The sequence below is a fragment of the Pinus tabuliformis genome, chromosome X, assembly GCF_031772625.1.
Source record: "Pinus tabuliformis cultivar Carrire ecotype Pingquan chromosome X, CPIR1, whole genome shotgun sequence".
Lineage (NCBI taxonomy): Eukaryota > Viridiplantae > Streptophyta > Pinopsida > Pinales > Pinaceae > Pinus > Pinus tabuliformis.
The window spans coordinates 1,167,723,323-1,167,737,232 of record NC_142308.1 but is presented as its reverse complement, the minus strand read 5'-3'; positions in this window follow the sequence as shown (position 1 = coordinate 1,167,737,232).

Below are 13,910 nucleotides of genomic sequence, written 5' to 3'. Positions count from 1 at the left end.
AAGGCATCAATAAGTTTGAATCTCAGTATTTGAGACGGTTCATAAAGCATTGCTGGCACAGAAAGCTTTACCAATTGGAAGCTGGCTTTGGAGCGCAAGTTCCTGGGTTGATGTGATAGCCTCCTTGCACAAACTTCCTTTGTGTAGTGCCATCATTGCTGGCAGCTTTAATGTCATGCCTCATGGACCATCTTCAGATTTTCCCTTTCTTGTTTTTGAAATATTTACAAGTTATAAGGCCCTTGAAGGCAAGATGCCATGATCTTCATTGTAATCTTTACTTCTTTTGGTTCGCTGTGTCATATATGGTTTATTTTTTGAACATGTGGAAATTACTTGGTCTTTTGTTTTGTCAATGGCACACCTACATTATTCACTTCACTCTAATATAGTTTGTGAGTTATCATATCAAGGATTTTTCTTATCAACGATGCTATGCTATCTTAGTTATCTTAGTGGTACCAATAATTGCGAGTTCTAATTACCGATTTCCAAAATACCTTGAAAATACCTTGGTTAGGATCAATATTTACTAGTAATTGACCTTCGGTTCTGAATTTTGCTGAGCGATTATTCACTGAAATGTAGTTGAAAGTGAAACAACAAACTTCAGTCTAAAACTTGCTAAAAAGTCTCTTGCTATTCGACCAGATTGCTCCTTTGAGTTTCCAAACATTTGGCAAGTAATGCCAGTCCAAGTCAAACTACAGTGATAATTAGATTTTGGCAGTCATCTCTATTCCAAGTCCAACTACATTAGTAATTAGATAGCCTGAGTTTCTGAACATTTGGCAAGTAATGCCAGTCCAAGTCAAACTACAGTGATAATTAGATTTTAGCAGTCATGTCTATCCCAAGTCCAACTACATTAGTAATTAGATAGCCTAGAAATGTGGGCTTCATATACTGCAAAATTAGGGCTAATGGGTCTTTCTGTCTGCTCATATAATATAATTGTAGAATTGACTTCCTTGGTATTAGTTTAAACTAACACAGAAAACTAAAAAGCATAAGGCCCCAACCTTGCCGAATGACTGGATTGGCTACATTATTAAGCTGTGTTTTTGAAGTAACTGATATTGTGCCTGTTGCGCCTGCCCAAAGGCAAGACGAAGGCATATAAACTAATATACAAACCGTGAAAAGAGTAGATGCAACCCATATCTATAGAAATACGTTATCAGAACACATTCATAGAATGATAATGAATGTTTAGGTAGCAAATTTGTCAGCAACTTTGTCTAAATGTAATATAATATGCCAGTTCTGTGTATGATAAAAATGATTCAAAACCACCTATTTTCTGGTCAAGCTCAAGGCAAAACATGGGATAGAAATTTGAGATGCCTAGTATGGGTTCACCTATCAAAGTTCCTACGGCATAGTTCCTCCATGCTCTACTGGTTTTCGAGGCTTTTGAAATGATTCAGAACCTTACAATTTCCTGAAACGGCTTGAATCTACGCCATCCGTGAATTATCTTTACTTAATTGGATTGTGGGAACAATGAGCTTTTCTGGGGACAGGCTCTAGGTATTTTCAGGGCCTTTGAAGTGACAAAAAAAACCTTGAAAAATTGTTTGGATCTACGAATCTATGCCTTTTCTGTATTTTTTCCTTTCATCTGATTCCAATGACAATGATTTTTCCCGAATAATATAATATGCCCTCCACCCCATTTGTCTTAGTTACCCATATAATATGCCCCTCACTCCTGGGTGTAGTTTTCGTACAAACATACTGTACTGATGCTTTTTTTTCAACTTCAATCCACCATGGACAAAACTATAGATCAAAATTCTATCATGTGAAGAACCATTGATATATTGTTAATTTGTTTGACCAAGTGAAATAGGATATATTCCCTCTTTTCTTAGAAAAATTCCTCATATTAAAAAGTCGGTCAAGTCTTAATTTCTTAATCAATTAAACGTGTTACATTTCACTTTCTTCTGATAGCGTTGTGAATTTGTCAATATGATCTGCAGGGCTTCTTGTGATTCCAGACATTTTCGAAAGATTTGAAGTTGTTTCAGTGAATGGAAATGAGTGGTTGTATTTTCTCTTGGAGGAAGTGAATGGTTTAGCAGAATATCTTCTCGAGCAACTTAAAGAAGCCACGCGGTTGACATTGGAAGGTTCTTCAAAAGGGACAAGAACAGAAGTATTGATCAGAATAACCAAGATCGAGCGCTATGGCAGCTCTCTGGCCTCCTCTCCTTGTCTTCAGTAATCCCCTGCAGCAGAGGTGCCTCGATGTTATTGGATTCGAGTTCACTCGCTTCCCTTGATCTTTCCATGTCTATTAGGATTTCCATATTCTGAAACTTGAGCTGTTGAATTATTCCCGAATTCCCTTGAATTACAATGAAACCAAAGCTGTTGAGTTATTGACTTGCAGCTTTAATGTAAATCAAAACTTCACACTAATCCCAAAATAGTTTCTGACAACTTTAAACATGTGCCTCTTATTCTGTCAAAGTGAATTATGTTTTGGAATAGAGAAACTTTGCGGTGGTTTTTTTAACTAGGAGAAAATCTCATACTTGTTATATCATTAAAATCAAAATATACATATTATTGTTCAATTACAACATCTTCTATATATCTTTTAAATCAATTAAAACATAAAAACGAACAAAATCTCAACAATTACCTAAAAACCAGCAAAATCTCAACTACAGTAACTTCAATTCAGAAAAATATTATTGACATTCACCCCGAAAACATCAACATCTTTCTCTGTTATCACTAAAAAGGCAACAGACATGTTACAGTTATGAAAACATGTGACCGTATTAATTATGGTCATGAAGAGATCATCATCGGTTCTTCCCCAGTCAAACAAGGGTGAGTCAGGTTATATGTTTATTCTAGCAGCTAAATCTCTGAGTTTTGAATGTCATTTATATAACTGCAAATCGTATATCATAGATGTCAAAGTCGAATGCGGGAAGGTAAAGTTGAGTGGTCTCAAACATTTCCAAAAACCATTTTATACAATTGGTTTATAAAGGCTTTGCCTTTACAAAAATCTAGCAAACCTTCTTAGGCCTTTCGTCCCTCCACCGTAGTCTGATCTGAGGCTCAGGTCCCTTTTAGGGCTTGACCCTCTTCCCTGTGCACAAAACAAAACCCTAACTTTAGTCTTAGAACTTTTGGTGTCTTCTTGCTCCTTATTTCAACTTGGACTGAGCCCTCTTAAGGCACAAATTACCTACATAATTCTTGGCCTATCTCCCAGGGTAAACTCAGCTTCTTTCCAACAAAAAACATACCATAAACTTATGCTTCTTCTTGCTGCAATTGCTCTTAAGATTCTACATCTCCTTCTTGGGCTAATGTAGACACAGATGAGTTGCTATTTTGGTTCTGTTCTCACTCATGTAAACCCTTCAATCTTGCCCTTGTGCACTCTATTCACACATGCTGAGGCACTCAACCTCCTTCAAGGGTTACATCAACATGGCTCGATCTCCTTTATTGGCCTTAGACCAAGCCCTAAACCAAACTCAACCTTGCTCTGGTGACACATTGTTGTATTGAAATTAATTCTCAATGTAGAATAAGGCATCAATAAGTTTGAATCTCAGTATTTGAGACAGTTCATAAAGCATTGCTGGCACAGAAAGCTTTACCAATTGGAAGCTGGCTTTGGAGCACAAGTTCCTGGGTTGATGTGATAGCCTCCTTGCACAAACTTCCTTTGTGCAGTGCCATCATTGCTGGCGGCTTTAATGTCATGCCTCATGGACCATCTTCAGCTTTTTCCCTTTCTTGTTTTTGCAATATTTACAAGTTATAAGGCCCTTGAAGGCAAGATGCCCTGATCTTCATTGTAATCTTTACTTCTTTTGGTTAGCTGTGTCATATATGGTTTCTTTTCTGAACATGTGGAAATTACTTGGTCTTTTGTTTTGTCAATGGCACACCTACATTATTCGCTTTACTCTAATATAGTCTGTGAGCTATCATATCAAGGATTTTTCTTATCAACGATGCTATGCTATCTTAGTTATCTTAGTGGTACCAATAATTGCGAGTTCTAATTACCGATTTCCCAAATACCTTGAAAATACCTTGGTTAGGATCAATATTTACTGGTAATTGACCTTCGGTTCTGAATTTCGCTGAGCGATTATTCACTGAAATGTAGTTGAAAGTGAAACAACAAACTTCAGTCTAAAACTTGCCAAAAAGTCTCTTGCTATTCGACCAGATTGCTCCTTTGAGTTTCCAAACATTTGGCAAGTAATGCCAGTCCAAGTCAAACTATAGTGATAATTAGATTTTGGCAGTCATCTCTATTCCAAGTCCAACTACATTAGTAATTAGATAGCCTGAGTTTCCAAACATTTGGCAAGTAATGCCAATCCAAGTCAAACTACAGTGATAATTAGATTTTATCAGTCATCTCTATCCCAAGTCCAACTACATTAGTAATTAGATAGCCCAGAAATGTGGGCTTCATATACTGCAAAATCAGGGCTAATGGGTCTTTCTGTCTGCTCATATAATATAATTGTAGAATTGAATTCCTTAGTATTAGTTTAAACTAACACAAAAAACTAAAAAGCATAAGGCCCCAGCCTTGCCGAATGACTGGATTGACTGCATTATTAAGCTGTGCTTTTGAGGTAACTGATATTGCGCCTGTTGCGCCTGCCCAAAGGCAAGACGAAGGCATATAAACTAATATACAAACTGTGAAAAGAGTAGATGCAACCCATATCTATAGAAATACGTTATCAGAACACATTCATAGAATGATAATGAATGTCTAGGTAGTGAATTTGTCAGCAACTTTGTCTAAATGTAATGTCGTAACATTGCATTTTTTTAAAATCTAAATTACTTATGTATTAATATTGTAAAAAAAGTTCCAAAAAATATTAGGTGTGGTCTGCCATAATAAAAAACTAGGTCACACCTTGATGCCAGCTAGCATAGGACCATTCTGAGCATACACAATAGTATAGGTGTGCTGACAAAACAAAAGACCAAGTAATGTCCACATGTTCTGAAAAGAAACCAGAAATTCAACAGCTAACCAAAAGAAGTAAAGACTGCACTGAAAATCAGGGCATCTTGCCTTCAAGGGCCAGCCTGCAAGGATGGACCAACTTGTTCATCGGTCATTTTGGCTTTCCCTTTGCCTGGAGGTGTTCATGCAGGCTCCTCATCAATCATGACCAGATTGGGGCTGGTCAACCACTAAACAAATACCACTACCCACGATCATAGGTTCCCACTTCTTTCAAAACTAATGCTCATTCCTGACATTGCAATGTCTTTGTTATTTAAACTAACACAAGACAATTGGTGAAAAAAGGTGCATATTAACCATGGAAACTTAGATTAATGAACATAAAAAAGTACAAAATTGATTTTTAATATTTACGCCGTAAGGCGTTTCCCTCTGAAATCAACTCCCCTTCTTGTCTACCTGTCACCCTTAGATACCCTTAGATGATATGTTAGACGATTGAGAAACGCTGAACCGTTCGATCACAAAAAAGTAGTTATGAAGTAGTTACAAATTCGTTGCAGGTATGTAGGTATTCGATTTGCATAGGTAAAGACGAAATATTGTTGCTCTCTCTGTAATGGCAGGCCTGGTCGTTTCAACGTTGGATTCCTGGAAGGGTCAGCTGCTTACCCCAATGTTCCTAAAACCCCAACTTCCAAACCATAGCCTTCCATGGGCATGGAGACAAGTCAGAATGATGGGAGACGATCCTCGCACGTTTCCTGGTGGAGTGACCAAATGGCAGTGGAAGAGAATGCAAGAGCAGAAATCCAAGCAGCTCCTCAAAGCCTGCCTCCTGAGAGAACGCTAGCTTTACAAAATGCGGAAGCGAGCAGAGCTCAGAGCAGCCACGGCCAATCTTGAAAATCCCTGGGAAAAGTCCGCCAAAGCCCCTACTTTGTTCGCCGTTAGTTACGGCTAACAAGCAGCTCCAAGCCTTGGCTGACAGGTTTCAGAAGCCTAGGGGAATCAATCTCTAGACCGAGAAAGATGGACCGGAAAGCCTTGCTTTTGATGGGAAGCTCTCCGTTGGGAGTGCGATGCCCTATAGTAAGGTTAACAACATCGATGCCGACGATGCGAGGTCATCACGCTCACAACAAGTCAGTGGATCAACTCCAGCCAGGCAAAGGTATAGTTATTCATCCTCTAATCAACAACAATCAGACAAATACTCCAAAGTGACAAGAAGAGCAAGAAATAGTAATGATACTCAGAAATCAATTGATTTCACAAGAAGAGCGAGAAATAATAATGATACTCAGAAATCAACTGATTTCTCTACAAGGCGCCAAATAAATTCGCTTGCGGGTTCTAATTTGGTAAAAGATGACAATTCATATACTTCCGACGTGGTGTATGATATCAGACTCCCGAATGGCTTCTGTGAATTTTTTTACTTTACCAGGTTATGGTCACAATGAAAATTTCCAATATCTTAGTAATAACTGTATAGATCTACATTTCAGAGTTCGAAGGGTTTAATTTTCCAAGTGCCAGAGTTTTCCAGGGTTTTTGGTTTCTGAAACGACCCAGTATCTTGAAAAATGTTCGAATGGTCTATATGTATGGCTTTTGTGAATTTTTTTACTTGTCCAGGTTCTGGCCACAATGAAATTTTCTAGGTTGTTTTGAATATAATATGCCAGTTCTATGTATGATAAAAATGATTCAAAGCCACCTATTTTCTGGTCAAGCTCAAGGAAAAACACGAGATAGAAATTTGAGATGCCTAGTATGGGTTCACCTGTCAAAGTTCCTATGGCATAGTTCCTCCATGCTCTACTGCTTTCCGAGGCTTTTGAAATGATTTAGAACCTTACAATTTCCTGAAACGACTTGAATCTACACCATTCATGAATTATCTTTACTTAATTGGATTGTGGGGACAATGAGCTTTTCTGGGGATAGGCTCTAGGTATTTTCAAGGCCTTTGAAGTGACAAAAAAACCTTGAAAAATTGATTGGATCTACGAATCTATGCCTTTTCTGTATTTTTTCCTTCATCTGATTCCAATGACAATGATTTTTTTCGAATAATATAATATGTCCTCCACCCCATTTGTCTTAGTTACCCATATAATATGCCCCTCACTCGAAGGGGTGTAGTTTTCATACAAACATACTGTACTGATCCTTTTTTTTCAACTTCAATCCACCGTGGAGAAAACTGTAGATCAAAATTCTATCATGTGAAAAAGCATTGATATATTGTTAATTTGTTTGACCAGGCGAAATAGGATATATTCCCTCTTTTCTTAGAAAAATTCCTCATATTAAAAAGTTGGTCAAGTCTTAATTTCTTAATCAATTAAACATGTTACATTTCACTTTCTTCTGATAGCGTTGTGAATTTGTCAATATGATCTGCAGGGCTTCTTGTGATTCTAGACATTTTCGAAAGATTTGAAGCTGTTTCAGTGAATGGAAATGAGTGGTTGTATTTTCTCTTGGAGGAAGTGAATGGTTTAGCAGAATATCTTCTCGAGCAACTTAAAGAAGCCACGCGGTTGACATTGGAAGGTTCTTCAAAAGGGACAACGAATCTCATCCTTAGTTTGTTGCCTGGCCCCAAAGGGTCAAGTTGGTTATCAATTCCCAAGAGTAAAATAGGCATTTTGATTTTCTCTTGAATTTACTTTGTATTTGGCATTCCAGTAGATCCCACTATTCAGACATGTCAAGGAGTTTATTCAGGTTTTTTTGGTGCTGGAACGGATCCGTATGAAGTGATTACTAGTGCAGTAAAGTGAGAACCCTTTCCATGTTTCAACTTTCATATTTAATTTCCTCTCTTTTGGAACTTCTCAGATTTCAGTATCAATGTTATATGATTAGAATCAATTATTGATAACGCAGGGCTGTTGAGAGGCATTCTAAAACCTTTGCCCATCGTGAAAGAAAGATGGTAATTTCTCATGGAATTGAAGTTTGGCTCTTTATTGGTGTTTGAATGTGTTTTGTGTGCTAAAAAGTTTAGCTCGCCTTGAATTTGAATTGAGAATGACACATATTATTGTATTGTTTTACTAAGTCATTATAAGTTCTCATTGGTTCTCTGTAGTCTTATGATTTGGATATTTCTCTTGCAGTTATTGGCGGCCTCCAGTATTGCAACAATAATGCTGCAACTCCTGGGACTCCCTTCTTTACTTTTATCAACCTGGTAGTTCGTAACAAACTTGGAAGCGACTGTGCTGTATGCACAAGTACTAGCTCTTGCTGCGGCTGTCACTTGGTCAGCTGGCACAAGTCCGCTAGGAGCTTAAGCCAACTTCTATGAGCTCTTAAAAGAATTCTTGTAACTGATGGACGAAAGATAACTCAAAGAAGGCTAATCTACCTGTAGAAAGAAACTGGAAAGCTGAAAGGAAATGAAAACCCTAGCAAACCCTAATTTTATCAGCTAACCCTACTGATGCAAGAAAGAGGATTCAAGCTACTAAAAGAGATGCCATTGACTTCTAGGAAGGTAAAATGCATGTGTCTAAGCTACTTCTACAATATCATCTAATAAAACATCTTTTTGTATTTTTGAATAAGTTGTCAGAATTATCATGGATGTGCTTTGACTGTTTTGACTGTGTGGAGGTGGATTGATGAGAGAAAATGCTTGCAAGAGATTGGGAAGGTTAGAAGGGGGCCTAAGGGGTACCTAGCATGCTTCCAAAGAGTTTCACCAAGTTTGGCTATCAAGAAACCACTCCTGTGAGCTTCTACAGGAAGTCTGCAGGGGTTCTACAAGATGTTCTGTATTTTCTACAGGATGTTCAGAAATGGGATTTTGGAGGGTGGATGGAGAGAGAAAGGTGGAGAAGTGAGTATGGAGGTAGCATAAGGGTGTGAGGAGGTCCAGGACTTGGTGGATGGAGCTGAGGAGAGATGCGGATGGCTGGATTTGTTCAAGGAGGAGTGGAGCAATGTTGCACAAAAATATGGAAACTAAGTCAAGGTGTAGCAAATGTGAGGCAAGAATTAGAGTTAGGGGATGGAGTAGATAGTATTGATGGAGTACGGGTAGATGGAGAGGTGTTACAGGTGCTCTGCAAGTTACTTCTCAATCTGAACAAACAATGACTTGGAAAACATATGACCTAGCTACTTTATTCTAATCTGGCCTAAGTAATAGCAAAGGAAATGAACAGAAGTTTATTTGCAATGAAATCACGTGAAATAGTTATGCAAACTAAGCAATCATGAATCTGAACGCTTAACCACAACTGGTATCAACTTCTGCAAATGAGAATCTAACACTAATGATTGCATGGTGAGGCAATGATAGTGTTTTTGTTTGCAGCAAGGTCACCTTTGTCCTAGCTCATGATCCCACTGAGGGAGAGGTGAGATCAGAGGTCCTTGATGGCCTTTTTCTGGATATCTTCCCTGTTAATAACCTATCAACTCAATCTGAACATAAAAAGCCTTTCTAATCATCAACAATGACCTAGATAACCAGCAAGATGTTAATCTACTTAACAGAAATTATTTTGCAAAGACATAAAAGGAAAATAACAGTACATAAAGGAAGCCTTGGCACTTGGATTGGGCCCAACACCAAGAGCTATAGGTTCCTAATAAAAACTCAGAACTGATGCCAAGTAAATCTGCTCTTCATTACCTAAAAATAATCATGTCACAAGAAAGTTATACAGCAGTAGCTACAAAAATGAGCTGAGATAATGATAGCACTATAGTGCAAAACCCAACAGTTCCAAAAGTAAACTACGAAGGCTGAAGCCTTCCTATTTATGCCCTATGAGGGTCCTAGCAGCCCTCCTTAACTCAAGGGGCTCGACTGTTCAAACTGCCAATAAACAGTCACTCTTCACAAAGCTGCTCGGCTGCCTTTAGGATTCATTTTGGTGGCTTGCTGAGCTCCGAGTTGAGGGTGGAGATTTTGAGGAAGGGCCATTTAATAACAGACAACCTTCCTACGAATCCTCACCCTTGCTCCCTCATGCTTGGCTATCACCTGGCTCATAATTGCTTTGCTTTGTTCCAAAATTTGTCCAAAAAACTTGAAATAACCACGTATTAGCCTCCTTGGTAAAGTGACCACCCTTATTCATTCAAATAACATAAAAATACTCAAAAAACATGCATAATCTATGAAAAATGGTGGATTGATGAAGAACAGTAGGCAAAATGAGCCCAATAAGTTACCCATTTTTGGGGCTCATCATCACCCCCTGCTGAATGGGTTGCTCATCCTTTGAGCATCTAATCTAGATCATCATCCTTTATAGCTTTGACCGCCTCCCTCATGTCCCAGACCTCCGCGGTGATATCTTCTTCCCGGTCGTGAAATCCTGCTTTCCTTTCCACTTCCTCCCACTGTCTGTTTTCCTCCTCTTCCTTAACTCCTTCTAGCAATCCCAAAAGAAAGGGAGGACTGAATTTCAGGCCGATCCAATTGGCCTGTAGATTTTGCATCAACTATTTGTAGAGACGTACCCTTGCCAAGGCCTCCCTCATCCTGGTGGGAGAGTGGTATTCTCTTATCTTCAAGCTGTGAGGCAGTGTGTTCCACCACCTTATGCAAGCATGAAGGCAGTTATCCCCCAACAGTCTCTCCATGTCCTCAAAGTGGGCAATAGCTTGAGCCTGTTGCTCAATGTATTATGGTATCACCTGAGGGCTGTTGGCCAAGTGCTGGTGGGTGCTTATCACTGCTGAGGGGTCGTCTGGCTCTACTCTGATCATTAGTGGCTCACTGAGTTCCCTGCTCATAATACTGCGGACCTCTGCTGCTCTTTTTTCCTCATGATTCATCCAAGAGGCCATGACCATAAGTTGGACATATCCTATCATAGTGTTGGGATCCCACGAATTCATGTTTGGAAGGGCTAAGTTGTGCAAATAAAACTCTGCTAATTTAGCCTTGTCCTCTGATGAGCTACTATCACATAAAGCCACAAATTGATGATAATTTTGAAATGGAGTGATGCCCCTTTGGGCCAAGGTGTTAATCTGAAACTGCAACCACTGATCCTTAAGGTATAGGGCATATGATTTGGCAGGCTGCCTACACTGTAGAGCTTCCATCGCCCAGCTGGCCATGCAGGCCAGTTGGGCCTCCTTTTCTTGTACCTGTTGTTTCAGAGACTGTATCTCCTGGCCTGCTTGCAAGTCCTTCTCCTGTAGCTATCTAGTTAGTGTCTCAATTTCAGCCTGCAACCCATCTCTTCTCTGTTGTTCATCAGGGGTTTCTTTGTCTATTGTGGGCTTCTCCTGTTGCTGTTGTTCTCCCAAGATGTGAGGCCTGTCTTCCTTATGCTGTCCTTGTAGCTGTAGCTACTGTTTAAGAAGCTCGTTTTTTTCCTATAGCTTGGCCCATTGGCTGCTTTCCACATGTCGTACCATAGCCAATTCCTTTCTTGCCTCTTTGAGTTGTTCCTCCATGGGACCTATATCTGCCACACCCTTGGACTTAACAATCTTCATCCAAGTGTGGGTCCTCACTCTCTCTTCTTCTAGTGCAAGGAAGAGTGGCACTACGAATTTTTGGGGAATGATCTTTCGAGCCTCTAACAAGTTATAGTAGGAGCCCAAGCTGGGATGGGGGCTAGGTTCCACAATGTTCTCCACCTTCCTGTGGTGATTTAGTTGCCTCTCCTTCCATTTCTTTGGTCTCCTTTAGCCTAGCCAGTGTTTCCTATAGAACAGTCTCAGCATCCTGTAGAGAGGTCTTTGTGTCCAACATTTTCATCCTTTCTCTCCAAGTGGATGTTTTCGAGCTTCCCCGTTCATAGGTGATGGATGCCTTTGAAGGTGACCTTTCCTTTTGTTTAGCTGGGGTGTCCACAGTCGTAATTTTCTCCTTTGACTATGGCCGGGGTCTGCCAGTTTTTATTCGCATGCTCCTTCCGGCCTTAAAATACATGGAAGGCTCCCTTTTTCGCTTCCCTTTTTTCTTTGGAGATGTGCTTAGGGCAGCCAGCACTGCTGCCGCCTCCCTGGCCAAAATCTCAGGCAATTTCTCCCTGTGCTACTTCATTTCCAGGCTTCCTGTAGAAAGTCCTGTGTCGACTGTTTTCATGCTTCTTGTAGAAGCAATTTTCATGCTTCCTGTATAAACGGTTTCAACTGTTTCAGTCTGCTTCGCTGGATGTGTCTTTCCTTTTAATTACTGTGTGGTTGCCTTAGTTGTGCGCTCCTTTGTTTGGACTTTTTGAGTCCTCTCTGCTCTACTTTGCAATCGTTTCTCCCTTGGTGTTTGTGCCTTTGTTCCCCCCACAGTTTTGGGCTCAGCAGTTTGGCTTTTCCCTCATTTCTCTTCTTGTTCTTTCTGTGGTGGTCTGTCTTGTGTTTCTTTACCACTGGCTTTCTCTTCTGCCTCAGTGTGTTCCCTTTCTTCACTGCTGGATGAAGTGAGTTCCTCAGCCAGAATTCGAATATCATCATCCTTGGACATGTTGCGGAAAATCTCCCAGGAGAGAGGGACAGTGTAGGTATGGAGGGCATCCTCCACTAGAAGCTTGATAAGCCCATGATGGGCTAGCTGATCCGGCATCCCTTCCTTCAATTTTGTGCCACACTCAATTAATGATTATAGGAGAAAATAGGGGATACTTAAATTCTATTCTGGAGGTAAATCCATCCCATGTCTGAGTTCACTCAGCAACCGGAAGTGATAACCGTAGACAATACTGAACCGCCCCTCACAGGTAATGTATTTCATGATCTGAAAGCTGACTTTGCTTCAAAAAGGATGTAGGCTGGCTCTTCGGACCCCGTTCTTGTCTTCTACAAACTGTTCCTCTAGTAGAAAGAATTCTTTCTTCGCTTTTTGGCCCAATGCCCTCTCCTCTTTGCTCTAGGGTATCCCCAATGGCAGATCAGTAACTCGACTAATGAGTTGTGGGGTAAGCTTTAGGGTCAACCCTCTGAAATTCACAGTGGCCAATGTCTTTGATTTAGGCTGCAGGGACATTAAGAACTCCTCTATTATCTCATCATCATGACCTTGAATTCTGTCACAAAAGGTCATCCAATTGGCACGGGTGAAGAGGTTCACCACCTCGGGATGTTCACGCAATTTTCTGGAATCTGAGGGTTCCTTCCTGATAAACCCCCCTGGCATGGTGAGAGTGCTCTGTTTTGTGCTCTGAGCAGAGAGGACTTGTTGTTTTATGGTTTCCTCCTTCGAACTTGAAGACAGTATCTCTCAGGTGTTTATATTTTAACCTTGCACCAATTCCCTGGTTTTAAAAACTTGACTGTCCGTGTATAAAAGGAAGACTTGGGTTTCCCCAGACAGAGTGCAGAGCTCAATTTCCACCCCCAGCATACATATAACCATGTAAAATTCACATTTTTCCTACACAGGTTAGCCCTGACAGTGCTTTATCTTTTCTACAGGAGGAATTTTCCTAACAAGAACTGTGGAGGAAAACTTGGATGCAAAACCAATGAAGAAATTCCATGCAACCACAAGTAAACTACTATATTTTTTTTGACTCATAGGCAGACTTGTCTCTAACCCTCCAATTCAAGACAACTCAATTCACCATGTTTTCGAAATATACCATGCATGGAGGAGTGTTTTCGAGCCTACCTCTCTCAGAACTCCAAATTTGACAAAGAAAAGTCCATACCTCTCTGCTCCAGAAGGCTATGCTGTATTTCCTGTAGAGCCTCTTCCTGTAGAATGCTTTGCCGACTTCTGTAGGATGTCACGACACTTCTGAACGAACCTGGGACATGGGAGAATTTTGAAACAGGCCGAAAATCTCAGGCTAACAGACTGTGGAGGTAGAGGATGCGTAATTCGCTGAGAACGGTTGCAAGTGTACATGAATAGCAGTTAACGCGAGTTCTTCGGCCGAGCATTTTGAATTACGGTGCAATTCATGGTGAGGGGGTGAGGTGGCCAGGCCGA